This window comes from Rattus norvegicus, chromosome 12, assembly GCF_036323735.1.
Source record: "Rattus norvegicus strain BN/NHsdMcwi chromosome 12, GRCr8, whole genome shotgun sequence".
In the NCBI taxonomy this organism is placed as follows: Eukaryota; Metazoa; Chordata; class Mammalia; order Rodentia; family Muridae; genus Rattus; species Rattus norvegicus.
Genome location: NC_086030.1, coordinates 8,912,405 through 8,930,968, shown reverse-complemented (window position 1 = coordinate 8,930,968; position 18,564 = coordinate 8,912,405). Strand labels below are relative to the sequence as shown.

Genomic DNA, 18,564 nt, shown 5'->3' with positions numbered 1-18,564 from the left:
CGTAGGGCACATGCCTAGCAAGCACAAGGCCCTGGGTTCGATCCTTAGCTCTGGGGAAGGAAAAAAAAAGACAGAATAAAAGTTGTAAAGTCGGGCTGGAAGGATGGCTTAGTGGTTAAGAGCACTGACTGCTCTTCCAGAGGTTCTGAGTTCAAATCCCAGCAACGACATGGTGTCTCACAGCCATCTGTAGTGAGATCTGATGCCCTCTTCTGGTGTGTCTGAAGACAGCTACAGTGTACTTATATATAAGAAATACATCTTTTTAAAAAAGTTGTAAAGTCTATTTCTGTTTGTTGGTTTGGTTTGGTTTGGTTTGGGATGGGTTTTTTAAGGTTGCTTTGTTGTTTTGGTTTCTGTTGGTTTGTTACGCACATGGTCTCACTGTGTATCCCTGCTGTCCTGAAATCACTGGCTCCTGAGCTCCTGAGCTCCTGAGCTCCTGATTTTGATTGCCTGGCAAGAGCTCTACCACTGAGTTAAATCCCCAACCCCCAAAAGCCTACAGCACCCGGTATCCCAGGTGGTCTCCCATCCACGTACTAAGCATGCCCGACCCTGCTTAGCTTCCGAGATCAGACGAGATCGGGCGCGTTCAGGGTGGTATGGCTGTAGGCTCTTCTGACATTTTTTTAAAGGAATATAAAACTATTCATTGACACAGCCAGAATACGGCAGATACATAGGTGAATGCGAGCAACAAACCAGTTAACTGAGCGCAGGACCCCAGTTGAAGAAATCAGAGAAAGGACTAAAAGAGCTTGAAGGGACTTGAGACCCCATATGAACAACACCACCAACCAACCAGAGCTTCCAGGGACTAAACCACAGCAGGACTTAATGGCCAACATCAGCTCTAACCATGATTCTACTTCTACATCAAACAGATTCCATGAATCATAACCTTTTAGTACAGATTTTAACTTCCTACAAAGGAATGGTTCAACAAGAGGAACCTTTACACAGAACAGCTGACTCGGACCTGCCTCTGTATATCAGCTGGCCTCTTAAATCACAGCTTCACCTGCCTCTGGAGTTCTGGCATTAAAGGTGCACACCACCACACTAGGCCAAGTCTCGTTGTTAAATCAAGCTACTACTTTGTTTAATTCCGTTTTTTGAAGGTGGAGTTGGTATGAAAATAAACTACTGTATTTATTTGATAATACATCAATTCTGATGGGCTTGCTTTTAAACTATCCAATACATTACAGACTCTGCTTAATCCGAAAGGTTATGGTTTCAGGAAAATGTTCAGGCTGATGGCCTCTCATCAACCTGTGTTTTCACGTTCAGCTCTTTTGAGTATTAAAAGCAAGCTAAAACAGACAGGTTATGTAAGTGTTTTATGCATACACTGCATACAAACAAACGCACACACACACACACACACACACACACACACACACACACACACAAACCAGAATGGTCCTTCTGTGTCCCAGTTAAAAATAAGTTCTGACTTGGGTCATGACTGTAAAATCTCCCCAGTGTTTAAGAAAAGCTGTTCTTCAAGCCGAGGAAATACAACATGGTGTCAAGTACTCTACTGTTACAGGAAGCAACTACAGAGAGCTCTCACTCGCTCAAAGGAGTCAGTGCCTTTTTACGCAGAACGAAAACCAAAAATCTCCCAACTACTGCCAATGCTTTCAAAACTAGCATATCAGACGTGATTTTCATCAGGAATCTATTTGATCCACACTAGTAATTCAAAACCCAAGATCCAGATCATTCATATATATATATATATATATATATATGTATATATATATTATATACATATATATATAATATTGTGTATTTATATATGCAAACAATTATTGTACTTCATTTCGGTACAAGAATGCCAAATCAGCCACTCCTCATAGAAGGAGATGACAATCTGAGGCCACTTCATATTCGCCTCCTTTGCTTATCAGCAGCATCTCTCTTCTTCGATTTGCTCTCATCGGATTCACTATCAGATAAAGATTTCCTTTTTGGACAATCGTTTTCTTTACCAGCTTTTCGAGAATGAAGAAGTGCTTCAATTAATTCTGGACAATCTAAATATTCTCCTGGTACCCAAGTATTATCGGCATCTGTAAACCACTTCCACTTCACGAAATAGTTCACTACACAATGGTTCAGTACTTTTTCTACCACAAATTCTTCAGGCTCAGCCTCTTCAGCTCTTTTACTCTTTCCATTCTGTTTTTTTTTTTCCCATTTTTTGCAATGTAGTTTTATTGGAGGCCATTTTTAAAATTTAATCGGAGACTTGAAGCGCGCTCAGATGCTCAGGGCCGCGGATTCTGCAGAGTTTCCCGCCTGTGTGCTTCAGCTCAGCCACATCCTAGAGGAGGGGTTCCTCTGACATTTTTTTTTTTTTGGTTCTTTTTTTTCGGAGCTGGGGACCGAACCCTCCTCTGACATTTTTAAAGTCTATTTTTAGGGTTGGGTATTTAACTCAGTCGTAGGGCACATGCCTAGCAAGCACAAGGCCCTGGGTTCGATCCTTAGCTCTGGGGAAGGAAAAAAAAAGACAGAATAAAAGTTGTAAAGTCGGGCTGAAAGGATGGCTTAGTGGTTAAGAGCACTGACTGCTCTTCCAGAGGTTCTGAGTTCAAATCCCAGCAACGACATGGTGTCTCACAGCCATCTGTAGTGAGATCTGATGCCCTCTTCTGGTGTGTCTGAGACAGCTACAGTGTACTTATATATAAGAAATACATCTTTTTAAAAAAGTTGTAAAGTCTATTTCTGTTTGTTGGTTTGGTTTGGTTTGGTTTGGGATGGGTTTTTTAAGGTTGCTTTGTTGTTTTGGTTTCTGTTGGTTTGTTACGCACATGGTCTCACTGTGTATCCCTGCTGTCCTGAAATCACTGGCTCCTGAGCTCCTGAGCTCCTGAGCTCCTGAGCTCCTGAGCTCCTGAGCTCCTGAGCTCCTGAGCTCCTGAGCTCCTGAGCTCCTGAGCTCCTGAGCTCCTGAGCTCCTGAGCTCCTGAGCTCCTGAGCTCCTGAGCTCCTGAGCTCCTGAGCTCCTGAGCTCCTGAGCTCCTGAGCTCCTGAGCTCCTGAGCTCCTGAGCTCCTGAGCTCCTGAGCTCCTGAGCTCCTGAGCTCCTGAGCTCCTGAGCTCCTGAGCTCCTGAGCTCCTGAGCTCCTGAGCTCCTGAGCTCCTGAGCTCCTGAGCTCCTGAGCTCCTGAGCTCCTGAGCTCCTGAGCTCCTGAGCTCCTGAGCTCCTGAGCTCCTGAGCTCCTGAGCTCCTGAGCTCCTGAGCTCCTGAGCTCCTGAGCTCCTGAGCTCCTGAGCTCCTGAGCTCCTGAGCTCCTGAGCTCCTGAGCTCCTGAGCTCCTGAGCTCCTGAGCTCCTGAGCTCCTGAGCTCCTGAGCTCCTGAGCTCCTGAGCTCCTGAGCTCCTGAGCTCCTGAGCTCCTGAGCTCCTGAGCTCCTGAGCTCCTGAGCTCCTGAGCTCCTGAGCTCCTGAGCTCCTGAGCTCCTGAGCTCCTGAGCTCCTGAGCTCCTGAGCTCCTGAGCTCCTGAGCTCCTGAGCTCCTGAGCTCCTGAGCTCCTGAGCTCCTGAGCTCCTGAGCTCCTGAGCTCCTGAGCTCCTGAGCTCCTGAGCTCCTGAGCTCCTGAGCTCCTGAGCTCCTGAGCTCCTGAGCTCCTGAGCTCCTGAGCTCCTGAGCTCCTGAGCTCCTGAGCTCCTGAGCTCCTGAGCTCCTGAGCTCCTGAGCTCCTGAGCTCCTGAGCTCCTGAGCTCCTGAGCTCCTGAGCTCCTGAGCTCCTGAGCTCCTGAGCTCCTGAGCTCCTGAGCTCCTGAGCTCCTGAGCTCCTGAGCTCCTGAGCTCCTGAGCTCCTGAGCTCCTGAGCTCCTGAGCTCCTGAGCTCCTGAGCTCCTGAGCTCCTGAGCTCCTGAGCTCCTGAGCTCCTGAGCTCCTGAGCTCCTGAGCTCCTGAGCTCCTGAGCTCCTGAGCTCCTGAGCTCCTGAGCTCCTGAGCTCCTGAGCTCCTGAGCTCCTGAGCTCCTGAGCTCCTGAGCTCCTGAGCTCCTGAGCTCCTGAGCTCCTGAGCTCCTGAGCTCCTGAGCTCCTGAGCTCCTGAGCTCCTGAGCTCCTGAGCTCCTGAGCTCCTGAGCTCCTGAGCTCCTGAGCTCCTGAGCTCCTGAGCTCCTGAGCTCCTGAGCTCCTGAGCTCCTGAGCTCCTGAGCTCCTGAGCTCCTGAGCTCCTGAGCTCCTGAGCTCCTGAGCTCCTGAGCTCCTGAGCTCCTGAGCTCCTGAGCTCCTGAGCTCCTGAGCTCCTGAGCTCCTGAGCTCCTGAGCTCCTGAGCTCCTGAGCTCCTGAGCTCCTGAGCTCCTGAGCTCCTGAGCTCCTGAGCTCCTGAGCTCCTGAGCTCCTGAGCTCCTGAGCTCCTGAGCTCCTGAGCTCCTGAGCTCCTGAGCTCCTGAGCTCCTGAGCTCCTGAGCTCCTGAGCTCCTGAGCTCCTGAGCTCCTGAGCTCCTGAGCTCCTGAGCTCCTGAGCTCCTGAGCTCCTGAGCTCCTGAGCTCCTGAGCTCCTGAGCTCCTGAGCTCCTGAGCTCCTGAGCTCCTGAGCTCCTGAGCTCCTGAGCTCCTGAGCTCCTGAGCTCCTGAGCTCCTGAGCTCCTGAGCTCCTGAGCTCCTGAGCTCCTGAGCTCCTGAGCTCCTGAGCTCCTGAGCTCCTGAGCTCCTGAGCTCCTGAGCTCCTGAGCTCCTGATTTTGATTGCCTGGCAAGAGCTCTACCACTGAGTTAAATCCCCAACCCCCAAAAGCCTACAGCACCCGGTATCCCAGGTGGTCTCCCATCCACGTACTAAGCATGCCCGACCCTGCTTAGCTTCCGAGATCAGACGAGATCGGGCGCGTTCAGGGTGGTATGGCTGTAGGCTCTTCTGACATTTTTTTAAAGGAATATAAAACTATTCATTGACACAGCCAGAATACGGCAGATACATAGGTGAATGCGAGCAACAAACCAGTGAACTGAGCGCAGGACCCCAGTTGAAGAAATCAGAGAAAGGACTAAAAGAGCTTGAAGGGACTTGAGACCCCATATGAACAACACCACCAACCAACCAGAGCTTCCAGGGACTAAACCACAGCAGGACTTAATGGCCAACCTCAGCTCTAACCATGATTCTACTTCCACATCAAACAGATTCCATGAATCATAACCTTTTAGTACAGATTTTAACTTCCTACAAAGGAATGGTTCAACCAGAGGAACCTTTACACAGAACAGCTGACTCGGACCTGCCTCTGTAGATCAGCTGGCCTCTTAAATCACAGCTCCACCTGCCTCTAGAGTTCTGGCATTAAAGGTGCACACCACCACACTAGGCCAAGTCTTGTTGTTAAATCAAGCTACTACTTTGTTTAATTCCGTTTTCTGAAGGTGGAGTTGGTATGAAAATAAACTACTGTATTTATTTGATAATACATCAATTCTGATGGGCTTGCTTTTAAACTATCCAATACATTACAGACTCTGCTTAATCTGAAAGGTTATGGTTTCAGGAAAATGTTCAGGCTGATGGCCTCTCATCAACCTGTGTTTTCACGTTCAGCTCTTTTGAGTATTAAAATCAAGCTAAAACAGACAGGTTATGTAAGTGTTTTATGCATACACTGCATACAAAGAAACGCACACACACACACACACACACACACACACACACACACAAACCAGAATGGTCCTTCTGTGTCCCAGTTAAAAATAAGTTCTGACTTGGGTCATGACTGTAAAATCTCCCCAGTGTTTAAGAAAAGCTGTTCTTCAAGCCGAGGAAATACAACATGGTGTCAAGTACTCTACTGTTACAGGAAGCAACTACAGAGAGCTCTCACTCGCTCAAAGGAGTCAGTGCCTTTTGACGCAGAACGAAAACCAAAAATCTCCCAACTACTGCCAATGCTTTCAAAACTAGCATATCAGACGTGATTTTCATCAGGATGCTATTTGATCCACACTAGTAATTCAAAACCCAAAATCCAGATCATTCATATATATATATATATATATATATATATGTCTGTATATATATTATATACATATATATATAATATTGTGTATTTATATATGCAAACAATTATTGTACTTCATTTCGGTACAAGAATGCCAAATCAGCCACTCCTCATAGAAGGCGATGACAATCTGAGGCCACTTCATATTCGCCTCCTTTGCTTATCAGCAGCATCTCTCTTCTTCGATTTGCTCTCATCGGATTCACTATCAGATAAAGATTTCCTTTTTGGACAATCGTTTTCTTTACCAGCTTTTCGAGAATGAAGAAGTGCTTCAATTAATTCTGGACAATCTAAATTTTCTCCTGGTACCCAAGTATTATCGGCATCTGTAAACCCCTTCCACTTCACGAAATAGTTCACTACACAATGGTTCAGTACTTTTTCTACCACAAATTCTTCAGGCTCAGCCTCTTCAGCTCTTTTACTCTTTCCATTCTGTTTTTTTTTTCCCATTTTTTGCAATGTAGTTTTATTGGAGGCCATTTTTAAAATTTAATCGGAGACTTGAAGCGTGCTCAGATGCTCAGGGCCGCGGATTCTGCAGAGTTTCCCGCCTGTGTGCTTCAGCTCAGCCACATCCTAGAGGAGGGGTTCCTCTGACATTTTTTTTTTTGGTTCTTTTTTTTCGGAGCTGGGGACCGAACCCTCCTCTGACATTTTTAAAGTCTATTTTTAGGGTTGGGTATTTAACTCAGTCGTAGGGCACATGCCTAGCAAGCACAAGGCCCTGGGTTCGATCCTTAGCTCTGGGGAAGGAAAAAAAAAGACAGAATAAAAGTTGTAAAGTCGGGCTGGAAGGATGGCTTAGTGGTTAAGAGCACTGACTGCTCTTCCAGAGGTTCTGAGTTCAAATCCCAGCAACGACATGGTGTCTCACAGCCATCTGTAGTGAGATCTGATGCCCTCTTCTGGTGTGTCTGAAGACAGCTACAGTGTACTTATATATAAGAAATACATCTTTTTTAAAAAGTTGTAAAGTCTATTTCTGTTTGTTGGTTTGGTTTGGTTTGGTTTGGGATGGGTTTTTTAAGGTTGCTTTGTTGTTTTGGTTTCTGTTGGTTTGTTACGCACATGGTCTCACTGTGTATCCCTGCTGTCCTGAAATCACTGGCTCCTGAGCTCCTGAGCTCCTGAGCTCCTGATTTTGATTGCCTGGCAAGAGCTCTACCACTGAGTTAAATCCCCAACCCCCAAAAGCCTACAGCACCCGGTATCCCAGGTGGTCTCCCATCCACGTACTAAGCATGCCCGACCCTGCTTAGCTTCCGAGATCAGACGAGATCGGGCGCGTTCAGGGTGGTATGGCTGTAGGCTCTTCTGACATTTTTTTAAAGGAATATAAAACTATTCATTGACACAGCCAGAATACGGCAGATACATAGGTGAATGCGAGCAACAAACCAGTGAACTGAGCGCAGGACCCCAGTTGAAGAAATCAGAGAAAGGACTAAAAGAGCTTGAAGGGACTTGAGACCCCATATGAACAACACCACCAACCAACCAGAGCTTCCAGGCACTAAACCACAGCAGGACTTAATGGCCAACATCAGCTCTAACCATGATTCTACTTCTACATCAAACAGATTCCATGAATCATAACCTTTTAGTACAGATTTTAACTTCCTACAAAGGAATGGTTCAACAAGAGGAACCTTTACACAGAACAGCTGACTCGGACCTGCCTCTGTATATCAGCTGGCCTCTTAAATCACAGCTCCACCTGCCTCTAGAGTTCTGGCATTAAAGGTGCACACCACCACACTAGGCCAAGTCTCGTTGTTAAATCAAGCTACTACTTTGTTTAATTCCGTTTTTTGAAGGTGGAGTTGGTATGAAAATAAACTACTGTATTTATTTGATAATACATCAATTCTGATGGGCTTGCTTTTAAACTATCCAATACATTACAGACTCTGCTTAATCCGAAAGGTTATGGTTTCAGGAAAATGTTCAGGCTGATGGCCTCTCATCAACCTGTGTTTTCACGTTCAGCTCTTTTGAGTATTAAAAGCAAGCTAAAACAGACAGGTTATGTAAGTGTTTTATGCATACACTGCATACAAACAAACGCACACACACACACACACACACACACACACACACACACACACACAAACCAGAATGGTCCTTCTGTGTCCCAGTTAAAAATAAGTTCTGACTTGGGTCATGACTGTAAAATCTCCCCAGTGTTTAAGAAAAGCTGTTCTTCAAGCCGAGGAAATACAACATGGTGTCAAGTACTCTACTGTTACAGGAAGCAACTACAGAGAGCTCTCACTCGCTCAAAGGAGTCAGTGCCTTTTGACGCAGAACGAAAACCAAAAATCTCCCAACTACTGCCAATGCTTTCAAAACTAGCATATCAGACGTGATTTTCATCAGGATGCTATTTGATCCACACTAGTAATTCAAAACCCAAGATCCAGATCATTCATATATATATATATATATATATATATATATATATATAATATTGTGTATTTATATATGCAAACAATTATTGTACTTCATTTCGGTACAAGAATGCCAAATCAGCCACTCCTCATAGAAGGCGATGACAATCTGAGGCCACTTCATATTCGCCTCCTTTGCTTATCAGCAGCATCTCTCTTCTTCGATTTGCTCTCATCGGATTCACTATCAGATAAAGATTTCCTTTTTGGACAATCGTTTTCTTTACCAGCTTTTCGAGAATGAAGAAGTGCTTCAATTAATTCTGGACAATCTAAATTTTCTCCTGGTACCCAAGTATTATCGGCATCTGTAAACCCCTTCCACTTCACGAAATAGTTCACTACACAATGGTTCAGTACTTTTTCTACCACAAATTCTTCAGGCTCAGCCTCTTCAGCTCTTTTACTCTTTCCATTCTGTTTTTTTTTTCCCATTTTTTGCAATGTAGTTTTATTGGAGGCCATTTTTAAAATTTAATCGGAGACTTGAAGCGTGCTCAGATGCTCAGGGCCGCGGATTCTGCAGAGTTTCCCGCCTGTGTGCTTCAGCTCAGCCACATCCTAGAGGAGGGGTTCCTCTGACATTTTTTTTTTTTTGGTTCTTTTTTTTCGGAGCTGGGGACCGAACCCTCCTCTGACATTTTTAAAGTCTATTTTTAGGGTTGGGTATTTAACTCAGTCGTAGGGCACATGCCTAGCAAGCACAAGGCCCTGGGTTCGATCCTTAGCTCTGGGGAAGGAAAAAAAAAGACAGAATAAAAGTTGTAAAGTCGGGCTGGAAGGATGGCTTAGTGGTTAAGAGCACTGACTGCTCTTCCAGAGGTTCTGAGTTCAAATCCCAGCAACGACATGGTGTCTCACAGCCATCTGTAGTGAGATCTGATGCCCTCTTCTGGTGTGTCTGAAGACAGCTACAGTGTACTTATATATAAGAAATACATCTTTTTAAAAAAGTTGTAAAGTCTATTTCTGTTTGTTGGTTTGGTTTGGTTTGGTGTTGGATGGGTTTTTTAAGGTTGCTTTGTTGTTTTGGTTTCTGTTGGTTTGTTACGCACATGGTCTCACTGTGTATCCCTGCTGTCCTGAAATCACTGGCTCCTGAGCTCCTGAGCTCCTGAGCTCCTGATTTTGATTGCCTGGCAAGAGCTCTACCACTGAGTTAAATCCCCAACCCCCAAAAGCCTACAGCACCCGGTATCCCAGGTGGTCTCCCATCCACGTACTAAGCATGCCCGACCCTGCTTAGCTTCCGAGATCAGACGAGATCGGGCGCGTTCAGGGTGGTATGGCTGTAGGCTCTTCTGACATTTTTTTAAAGGAATATAAAACTATTCATTGACACAGCCAGAATACGGCAGATACATAGGTGAATGCGAGCAACAAACCAGTGAACTGAGCGCAGGACCCCAGTTGAAGAAATCAGAGAAAGGACTAAAAGAACTTGAAGGGACTTGAGACCCCATATGAACAACACCACCAACCAACCAGAGCTTCCAGGGACTAAACCACAGCAGGACTTAATGGCCAACATCAGCTCTAACCATGATTCTACTTCTACATCAAACAGATTCCATGAATCATAACCTTTTAGTACAGATTTTAACTTCCTACAAAGGAATGGTTCAACAAGAGGAACCTTTACACAGAACAGCTGACTCGGACCTGCCTCTGTATATCAGCTGGCCTCTTAAATCACAGCTCCACCTGCCTCTAGAGTTCTGGCATTAAAGGTGCACACCACCACACTAGGCCAAGTCTCGTTGTTAAATCAAGCTACTACTTTGTTTAATTCCGTTTTTTGAAGGTGGAGTTGGTATGAAAATAAACTACTGTATTTATTTGATAATACATCAATTCTGATGGGCTTGCTTTTAAACTATCCAATACAATACAGACTCTGCTTAATCCGAAAGGTTATGGTTTCAGGAAAATGTTCAGGCTGATGGCCTCTCATCAACCTGTGTTTTCACGTTCAGCTCTTTTGAGTATTAAAAGCAAGCTAAAACAGACAGGTTATGTAAGTGTTTTATGCATACACTGCATACAAACAAACGCACACACACACACACACACACACACACACACACACACACAAACCAGAATGGTCCTTCTGTGTCCCAGTTAAAAATAAGTTCTGACTTGGGTCATGACTGTAAAATCTCCCCAGTGTTTAAGAAAAGCTGTTCTTCAAGCCGAGGAAATACAACATGGTGTCAAGTACTCTACTGTTACAGGAAGCAACTACAGAGAGCTCTCACTCGCTCAAAGGAGTCAGTGCCTTTTGACGCAGAACGAAAACCAAAAATCTCCCAACTACTGCCAATGCTTTCAAAACTAGCATATCAGACGTGATTTTCATCAGGATGCTATTTGATCCACACTAGTAATTCAAAACCCAAGATCCAGATCATTCATATATATATATATATATATATATATATATATATATATGTATGTATATATATTATATACATATATATATATAATATTGTGTATTTATATATGCAAACAATTATTGTACTTCATTTCGGTACAAGAATGCCAAATCAGCCACTCCTCATAGAAGGCGATGACAATCTGAGGCCACTTCATATTCGCCTCCTTTGCTTATCAGCAGCATCTCTCTTCTTCGATTTGCTCTCATCGGATTCACTATCAGATAAAGATTTCCTTTTTGGACAATCGTTTTCTTTACCAGCTTTTCGAGAATGAAGAAGTGCTTCAATTAATTCTGGACAATCTAAATTTTCTCCTGGTACCCAAGTATTATCGGCATCTGTAAACCCCTTCCACTTCACGAAATAGTTCACTACACAATGGTTCAGTACTTTTTCTACCACAAATTCTTCAGGCTCAGCCTCTTCAGCTCTTTTACTCTTTCCATTCTGTTTTTTTTTTTCCCATTTTTTGCAATGTAGTTTTATTGGAGGCCATTTTTAAAATTTAATCGGAGACTTGAAGCGTGCTCAGATGCTCAGGGCCGCGGATTCTGCAGAGTTTCCCGCCTGTGTGCTTCAGCTCAGCCACATCCTAGAGGAGGGGTTCCTCTGACATTTTTTTTTTTTGGTTCTTTTTTTTCGGAGCTGGGGACCGAACCCTCCTCTGACATTTTTAAAGTCTATTTTTAGGGTTGGGTATTTAACTCAGTCGTAGGGCACATGCCTAGCAAGCACAAGGCCCTGGGTTCGATCCTTAGCTCTGGGGAAGGAAAAAAAAAGACAGAATAAAAGTTGTAAAGTCGGGCTGGAAGGATGGCTTAGTGGTTAAGAGCACTGACTGCTCTTCCAGAGGTTCTGAGTTCAAATCCCAGCAACGACATGGTGTCTCACAGCCATCTGTAGTGAGATCTGATGCCCTCTTCTGGTGTGTCTGAAGACAGCTACAGTGTACTTATATATAAGAAATACATCTTTTTAAAAAAGTTGTAAAGTCTATTTCTGTTTGTTGGTTTGGTTTGGTTTGGTTTGGGATGGGTTTTTTAAGGTTGCTTTGTTGTTTTGGTTTCTGTTGGTTTGTTACGCACATGGTCTCACTGTGTATCCCTGCTGTCCTGAAATCACTGGCTCCTGAGCTCCTGAGCTCCTGAGCTCCTGATTTTGATTGCCTGGCAAGAGCTCTACCACTGAGTTAAATCCCCAACCCCCAAAAGCCTACAGCACCCGGTATCCCAGGTGGTCTCCCATCCACGTACTAAGCATGCCCGACCCTGCTTAGCTTCCGAGATCAGACGAGATCGGGCGCGTTCAGGGTGGTATGGCTGTAGGCTCTTCTGACATTTTTTTAAAGGAATATAAAACTATTCATTGACACAGCCAGAATACGGCAGATACATAGGTGAATGCGAGCAACAAACCAGTGAACTGAGCGCAGGACCCCAGTTGAAGAAATCAGAGAAAGGACTAAAAGAGCTTGAAGGGACTTGAGACCCCATATGAACAACACCACCAACCAACCAGAGCTTCCAGGGACTAAACCACAGCAGGACTTAATGGCCAACATCAGCTCTAACCATGATTCTACTTCTACATCAAACAGATTCCATGAATCATAACCTTTTAGTACAGATTTTAACTTCCTACAAAGGAATGGTTCAACAAGAGGAACCTTTACACAGAACAGCTGACTCGGACCTGCCTCTGTATATCAGCTGGCCTCTTAAATCACAGCTCCACCTGCCTCTAGAGTTCTGGCATTAAAGGTGCACACCACCACACTAGGCCAAGTCTCGTTGTTAAATCAAGCTACTACTTTGTTTAATTCCGTTTTTTGAAGGTGGAGTTGGTATGAAAATAAACTACTGTATTTATTTGATAATACATCAATTCTGATGGGCTTGCTTTTAAACTATCCAATACATTACAGACTCTGCTTAATCCGAAAGGTTATGGTTTCAGGAAAATGTTCAGGCTGATGGCCTCTCATCAACCTGTGTTTTCACGTTCAGCTCTTTTGAGTATTAAAAGCAAGCTAAAACAGACAGGTTATGTAAGTGTTTTATGCATACACTGCATACAAACAAACGCACACACACACACACACACACACACACACACACACACACAAACCAGAATGGTCCTTCTGTGTCCCAGTTAAAAATAAGTTCTGACTTGGGTCATGACTGTAAAATCTCCCCAGTGTTTAAGAAAAGCTGTTCTTCAAGCCGAGGAAATACAACATGGTGTCAAGTACTCTACTGTTACAGGAAGCAACTACAGAGAGCTCTCACTCGCTCAAAGGAGTCAGTGCCTTTTGACGCAGAACGAAAACCAAAAATCTCCCAACTACTGCCAATGCTTTCAAAACTAGCATATCAGACGTGATTTTCATCAGGATGCTATTTGATCCACACTAGTAATTCAAAACCCAAGATCCAGATCATTCATATATATATATATATATATATATATATATATGTATGTATGTATATATATTATATACATATATATATAATATTGTGTATTTATATATGCAAACAATTATTGTACTTCATTTCGGTACAAGAATGCCAAATCAGCCACTCCTCATAGAAGGCGATGACAATCTGAGGCCACTTCATATTCGCCTCCTTTGCTTATCAGCAGCATCTCTCTTCTTCGATTTGCTCTCATCGGATTCACTATCAGATAAAGATTTCCTTTTTGGACAATCGTTTTCTTTACCAGCTTTTCGAGAATGAAGAAGTGCTTCAATTAATTCTGGACAATCTAAATTTTCTCCTGGTACCCAAGTATTATCGGCATCTGTAAACCCCTTCCACTTCACGAAATAGTTCACTACACAATGGTTCAGTACTTTTTCTACCACAAATTCTTCAGGCTCAGCCTCTTCAGCTCTTTTACTCTTTCCATTCTGTTTTTTTTTCCCATTTTTTGCAATGTAGTTTTATTGGAGGCCATTTTTAAAATTTAATCGGAGACTTGAAGCGCGCTCAGATGCTCAGGGCCGCGGATTCTGCAGAGTTTCCCGCCTGTGTGCTTCAGCTCAGACACATCCTAGAGGAGGGGTTCCTCTGACATTTTTTTTTTTTTTGGTTCTTTTTTTTCGGAGCTGGGGACCGAACCCTCCTCTGACATTTTTAAAGTCTATTTTTAGGGTTGGGTATTTAACTCAGTCGTAGGGCACATGCCTAGCAAGCACAAGGCCCTGGGTTCGATCCTTAGCTCTGGGGAAGGAAAAAAAAAGACAGAATAAAAGTTGTAAAGTCGGGCTGGAAGGATGGCTTAGTGGTTAAGAGCACTGACTGCTCTTCCAGAGGTTCTGAGTTCAAATCCCAGCAACGACATGGTGTCTCACAGCCATCTGTAGTGAGATCTGATGCCCTCTTCTGGTGTGTCTGAAGACAGCTACAGTGTACTTATATATAAGAAATACATCTTTTTTAAAAAGTTGTAAAGTCTATTTCTGTTTGTTGGTTTGGTTTGGGATGGGTTTTTTAAGGTTGCTTTGTTGTTTTGGTTTCTGTTGGTTTGTTACGCACATGGTCTCACTGTGTATCCCTGCTGTCCTGAAATCACTGGCTCCTGAGCTCCTGAGCTCCTGAGCTCCGGATTTTGATTGCCTGGCAAGAGCTCTACCACTGAGTTAAATCCCCAACCCCCAAAAGCCTACAGCACCCGGTATCCCAGGTGGTCTCCCATCCACGTACTAAGCATGCCCGACCCTGCTTAGCTTCCGAGACCAGACGAGATCGGGCGCGTTCAGGGTGGTATGGCTGTAGGCTCTTCTGACATTTTTTTAAAGGAATATAAAACTATTCATTGACACAGCCAGAATACGGCAGATACATAGGTGAATGCGAGCAACAAACCAGTGAACTGAGCGCAGGACCCCAGTTGAAGAAATCAGAGAAAGGACTAAAAGAGCTTGAAGGGACTTGAGACCCCATATGAACAACACCACCAACCAACCAGAGCTTCCAGGGACTAAACCACAGCAGGACTTAATGGCCAACCTCAGCTCTAACCATGATTCTACTTCCACATCAAACAGATTCCATGAATCATAACCTTTTAGTACAGATTTTAACTTCCTACAAAGGAATGGTTCAACCAGAGGAACCTTTACACAGAACAGCTGACTCGGACCTGCCTCTGTAGATCAGCTGGCCTCTTAAATCACAGCTCCACCTGCCTCTAGAGTTCTGGCATTAAAGGTGCACACCACCACACTAGGCCAAGTCTTGTTGTTAAATCAAGCTACTACTTTGTTTAATTCCGTTTTCTGAAGGTGGAGTTGGTATGAAAATAAACTACTGTATTTATTTGATAATACATCAATTCTGATGGGCTTGCTTTTAAACTATCCAATACATTACAGACTCTGCTTAATCTGAAAGGTTATGGTTTCAGGAAAATGTTCAGGCTGATGGCCTCTCATCAACCTGTGTTTTCACGTTCAGCTCTTTTGAGTATTAAAATCAAGCTAAAACAGACAGGTTATGTAAGTGTTTTATGCATACACTGCATACAAAGAAACGCACACACACACACACACACACACACACACACACACACACACACAAACCAGAATGGTCCTTCTGTGTCCCAGTTAAAAATAAGTTCTGACTTGGGTCATGACTGTAAAATCTCCCCAGTGTTTAAGAAAAGCTGTTCTTCAAGCCGAGGAAATACAACATGGTGTCAAGTACTCTACTGTTACAGGAAGCAACTACAGAGAGCTCTCACTCGCTCAAAGGAGTCAGTGCCTTTTGACGCAGAACGAAAACCAAAAATCTCCCAACTACTGCCAATGCTTTCAAAACTAGCATATCAGACGTGATTTTCATCAGGATGCTATTTGATCCACACTAGTAATTCAAAACCCAAAATCCAGATCATTCATATATATATATATATATATATATATATATATGTATGTATATATATTATATACATATATATATAATATTGTGTATTTATATATGCAAACAATTATTGTACTTCATTTCGGTACAAGAATGCCAAATCAGCCACTCCTCATAGAAGGCGATGACAATCTGAGGCCACTTCATATTCGCCTCCTTTGCTTATCAGCAGCATCTCTCTTCTTCGATTTGCTCTCATCGGATTCACTATCAGATAAAGATTTCCTTTTTGGACAATCGTTTTCTTTACCAGCTTTTCGAGAATGAAGAAGTGCTTCAATTAATTCTGGACAATCTAAATTTTCTCCTGGTACCCAAGTATTATCGGCATCTGTAAACCCCTTCCACTTCACGAAATAGTTCACTACACAATGGTTCAGTACTTTTTCTACCACAAATTCTTCAGGCTCAGCCTCTTCAGCTCTTTTACTCTTTCCATTCTGTTTTTTTTTTTCCCATTTTTTGCAATGTAGTTTTATTGGAGGCCATTTTTAAAATTTAATCGGAGACTTGAAGCGTGCTCAGATGCTCAGGGCCGCGGATTCTGCAGAGTTTCCCGCCTGTGTGCTTCAGCTCAGCCACATCCTAGAGGAGGGGTTCCTCTGACATTTTTTTTTTTTGGTTCTTTTTTTTCGGAGCTGGGGACCGAACCCTCCTCTGACATTTTTAAAGTCTATTTTTAGGGTTGGGTATTTAACTCAGTCGTAGGGCACATGCCTAGCAAGCACAAGGCCCTGGGTTCGATCCTTAGCTCTGGGGAATGAAAAAAAAAGACAGAATAAAAGTTGTAAAGTCGGGCTGGAAGGATGGCTTAGTGGTTAAGAGCACTGACTGCTCTTCCAGAGGTTCTGAGTTCAAATCCCAGCAACGACATGGTGTCTCACAGCCATCTGTAGTGAGATCTGATGCCCTCTTCTGGTGTGTCTGAAGACAGCTACAGTGTACTTATATATAAGAAATGCATCTTTTTTAAAAAGTTGTAAAGTCTATTTCTGTTTGTTGGTTTGGTTTGGTTTGGTTTGGGATGGGTTTTTTAAGGTTGCTTTGTTGTTTTGGTTTCTGTTGGTTTGTTACGCACATGGTCTCACTGTGTATCCCTGCTGTCCTGAAATCACTGGCTCCTGAGCTCCTGAGCTCCTGAGCTCCTGATTTTGATTGCCTGGCAAGAGCTCTACCACTGAGTTAAATCCCCAACCCCCAAAAGCCTACAGCACCCGGTATCCCAGGTGGTCTCCAATCCACGTACTAAGCATGCCCGACCCTGCTTAGCTTCCGAGATCAGACGAGATCGGGCGCGTTCAGGGTGGTATGGCTGTAGGCTCTTCTGACATTTTTTTAAAGGAATATAAAACTATTCATTGACACAGCCAGAATACGGCAGATACATAGGTGAATGCGAGCAACAAACCAGTGAACTGAGCGCAGGACCCCAGTTGAAGAAATCAGAGAAAGGACTAAAAGAGCTTGAAGGGACTTGAGACCCCATATGAACAACACCACCAACCAACCAGAGCTTCCAGGGACTAAACCACAGCAGGACTTAATGGCCAACATCAGCTCTAACCATGATTCTACTTCTACATCAAACAGATTCCATGAATCATAACCTTTTAGTACAGATTTTAACTTCCTACAAAGGAATGGTTCAACAAGAGGAACCTTTACACAGAACAGCTGACTCGGACCTGCCTCTGTATATCAGCTGGCCTCTTAAATCACAGCTCCACCTGCCTCTAGAGTTCTGGCATTAAAGGTGCACACCACCACACTAGGCCAAGTCTCGTTGTTAAATCAAGCTACTACTTTGTTTAATTCCGTTTTTTGAAGGTGGAGTTGGTATGAAAATAAACTACTGTATTTATTTGATAATACATCAATTCTGATGGGCTTGCTTTTAAACTATCCAATACATTACAGACTCTGCTTAATCCGAAAGGTTATGGTTTCAGGAAAATGTTCAGGCTGATGGCCTCTCATCAACCTGTGTTTTCACGTTCAGCTCTTTTGAGTATTAAAAGCAAGCTAAAACAGACAGGTTATGTAAGTGTTTTATGCATACACTGCATACAAACAAACGCACACACACACACACACACACACACACACACAAACCAGAATGGTCCTTCTGTGTCCCAGTTAAAAATAAGTTCTGACTTGGGTCATGACTGTAAAATCTCCCCAGTGTTTAAGAAAAGCTGTTCTTCAAGCCGAGGAAATACAACATGGTGTCAAGTACTCTACTGTTACAGGAAGCAACTACAGAGAGCTCTCACTCGCTCAAAGGAGTCAGTGCCTTTTGACGCAGAACGAAAACCAAAAATCTCCCAACTACTGCCAATGCTTTCAAAACTAGCATATCAGACGTGATTTTCATCAGGATGCTATTTGATCCACACTAGTAATTCAAAACCCAAGATCCAGATCATTCATATATATATATATATATATATAATATTGTGTATTTATATATGCAAACAATTATTGTACTTCATTTCGGTACAAGAATGCCAAATCAGCCACTCCTCATAGAAGGCGATGACAATCTGAGGCCACTTCATATTCGCCTCCTTTGCTTATCAGCAGCATCTCTCTTCTTCGATTTGCTCTCATCGGATTCACTATCAGATAAAGATTTCCTTTTTGGACAATCGTTTTCTTTACCAGCTTTTCGAGAATGAAGAAGTGCTTCAATTAATTCTGGACAATCTAAATTTTCTCCT

The 18,564-nt window shown here is 43.6% G+C and overlaps 5 non-coding genes and 2 pseudogenes across 5 annotated transcripts; all 7 read right to left on the bottom strand.

Annotated features, from left to right (window-relative positions):
- Positions 1-499: 499 nt before the first annotated feature.
- Positions 500-617, bottom strand: LOC134481439 (5S ribosomal RNA). The gene has a single exon (XR_010056876.1). It is a non-coding gene; the product is annotated as a 5S ribosomal RNA (ribosomal RNA).
- Positions 618-4,771: 4,154 nt separating this feature from the next.
- On the bottom strand, positions 4,772-4,889 carry LOC134481438 (5S ribosomal RNA). Its single transcript, XR_010056875.1, has one exon. It is a non-coding gene; the product is annotated as a 5S ribosomal RNA (ribosomal RNA).
- A 2,334-nt stretch (positions 4,890-7,223) lies between these two features.
- On the bottom strand, positions 7,224-7,341 carry LOC134481437 (5S ribosomal RNA). The gene has a single exon (XR_010056874.1). It is a non-coding gene; the product is annotated as a 5S ribosomal RNA (ribosomal RNA).
- Positions 7,342-9,660: 2,319 nt separating this feature from the next.
- LOC134481435 (5S ribosomal RNA) lies at positions 9,661-9,778 on the bottom strand. The gene has a single exon (XR_010056872.1). It is a non-coding gene; the product is annotated as a 5S ribosomal RNA (ribosomal RNA).
- Positions 9,779-12,128: 2,350 nt separating this feature from the next.
- On the bottom strand, positions 12,129-12,246 carry LOC134481434 (5S ribosomal RNA). The gene has a single exon (XR_010056871.1). It is a non-coding gene; the product is annotated as a 5S ribosomal RNA (ribosomal RNA).
- Positions 12,247-14,582: 2,336 nt separating this feature from the next.
- On the bottom strand, positions 14,583-14,700 carry LOC134481375 (5S ribosomal RNA; annotated as a pseudogene).
- A 2,346-nt stretch (positions 14,701-17,046) lies between these two features.
- On the bottom strand, positions 17,047-17,164 carry LOC134481410 (5S ribosomal RNA; annotated as a pseudogene).
- Positions 17,165-18,564: the final 1,400 nt, after the last annotated feature.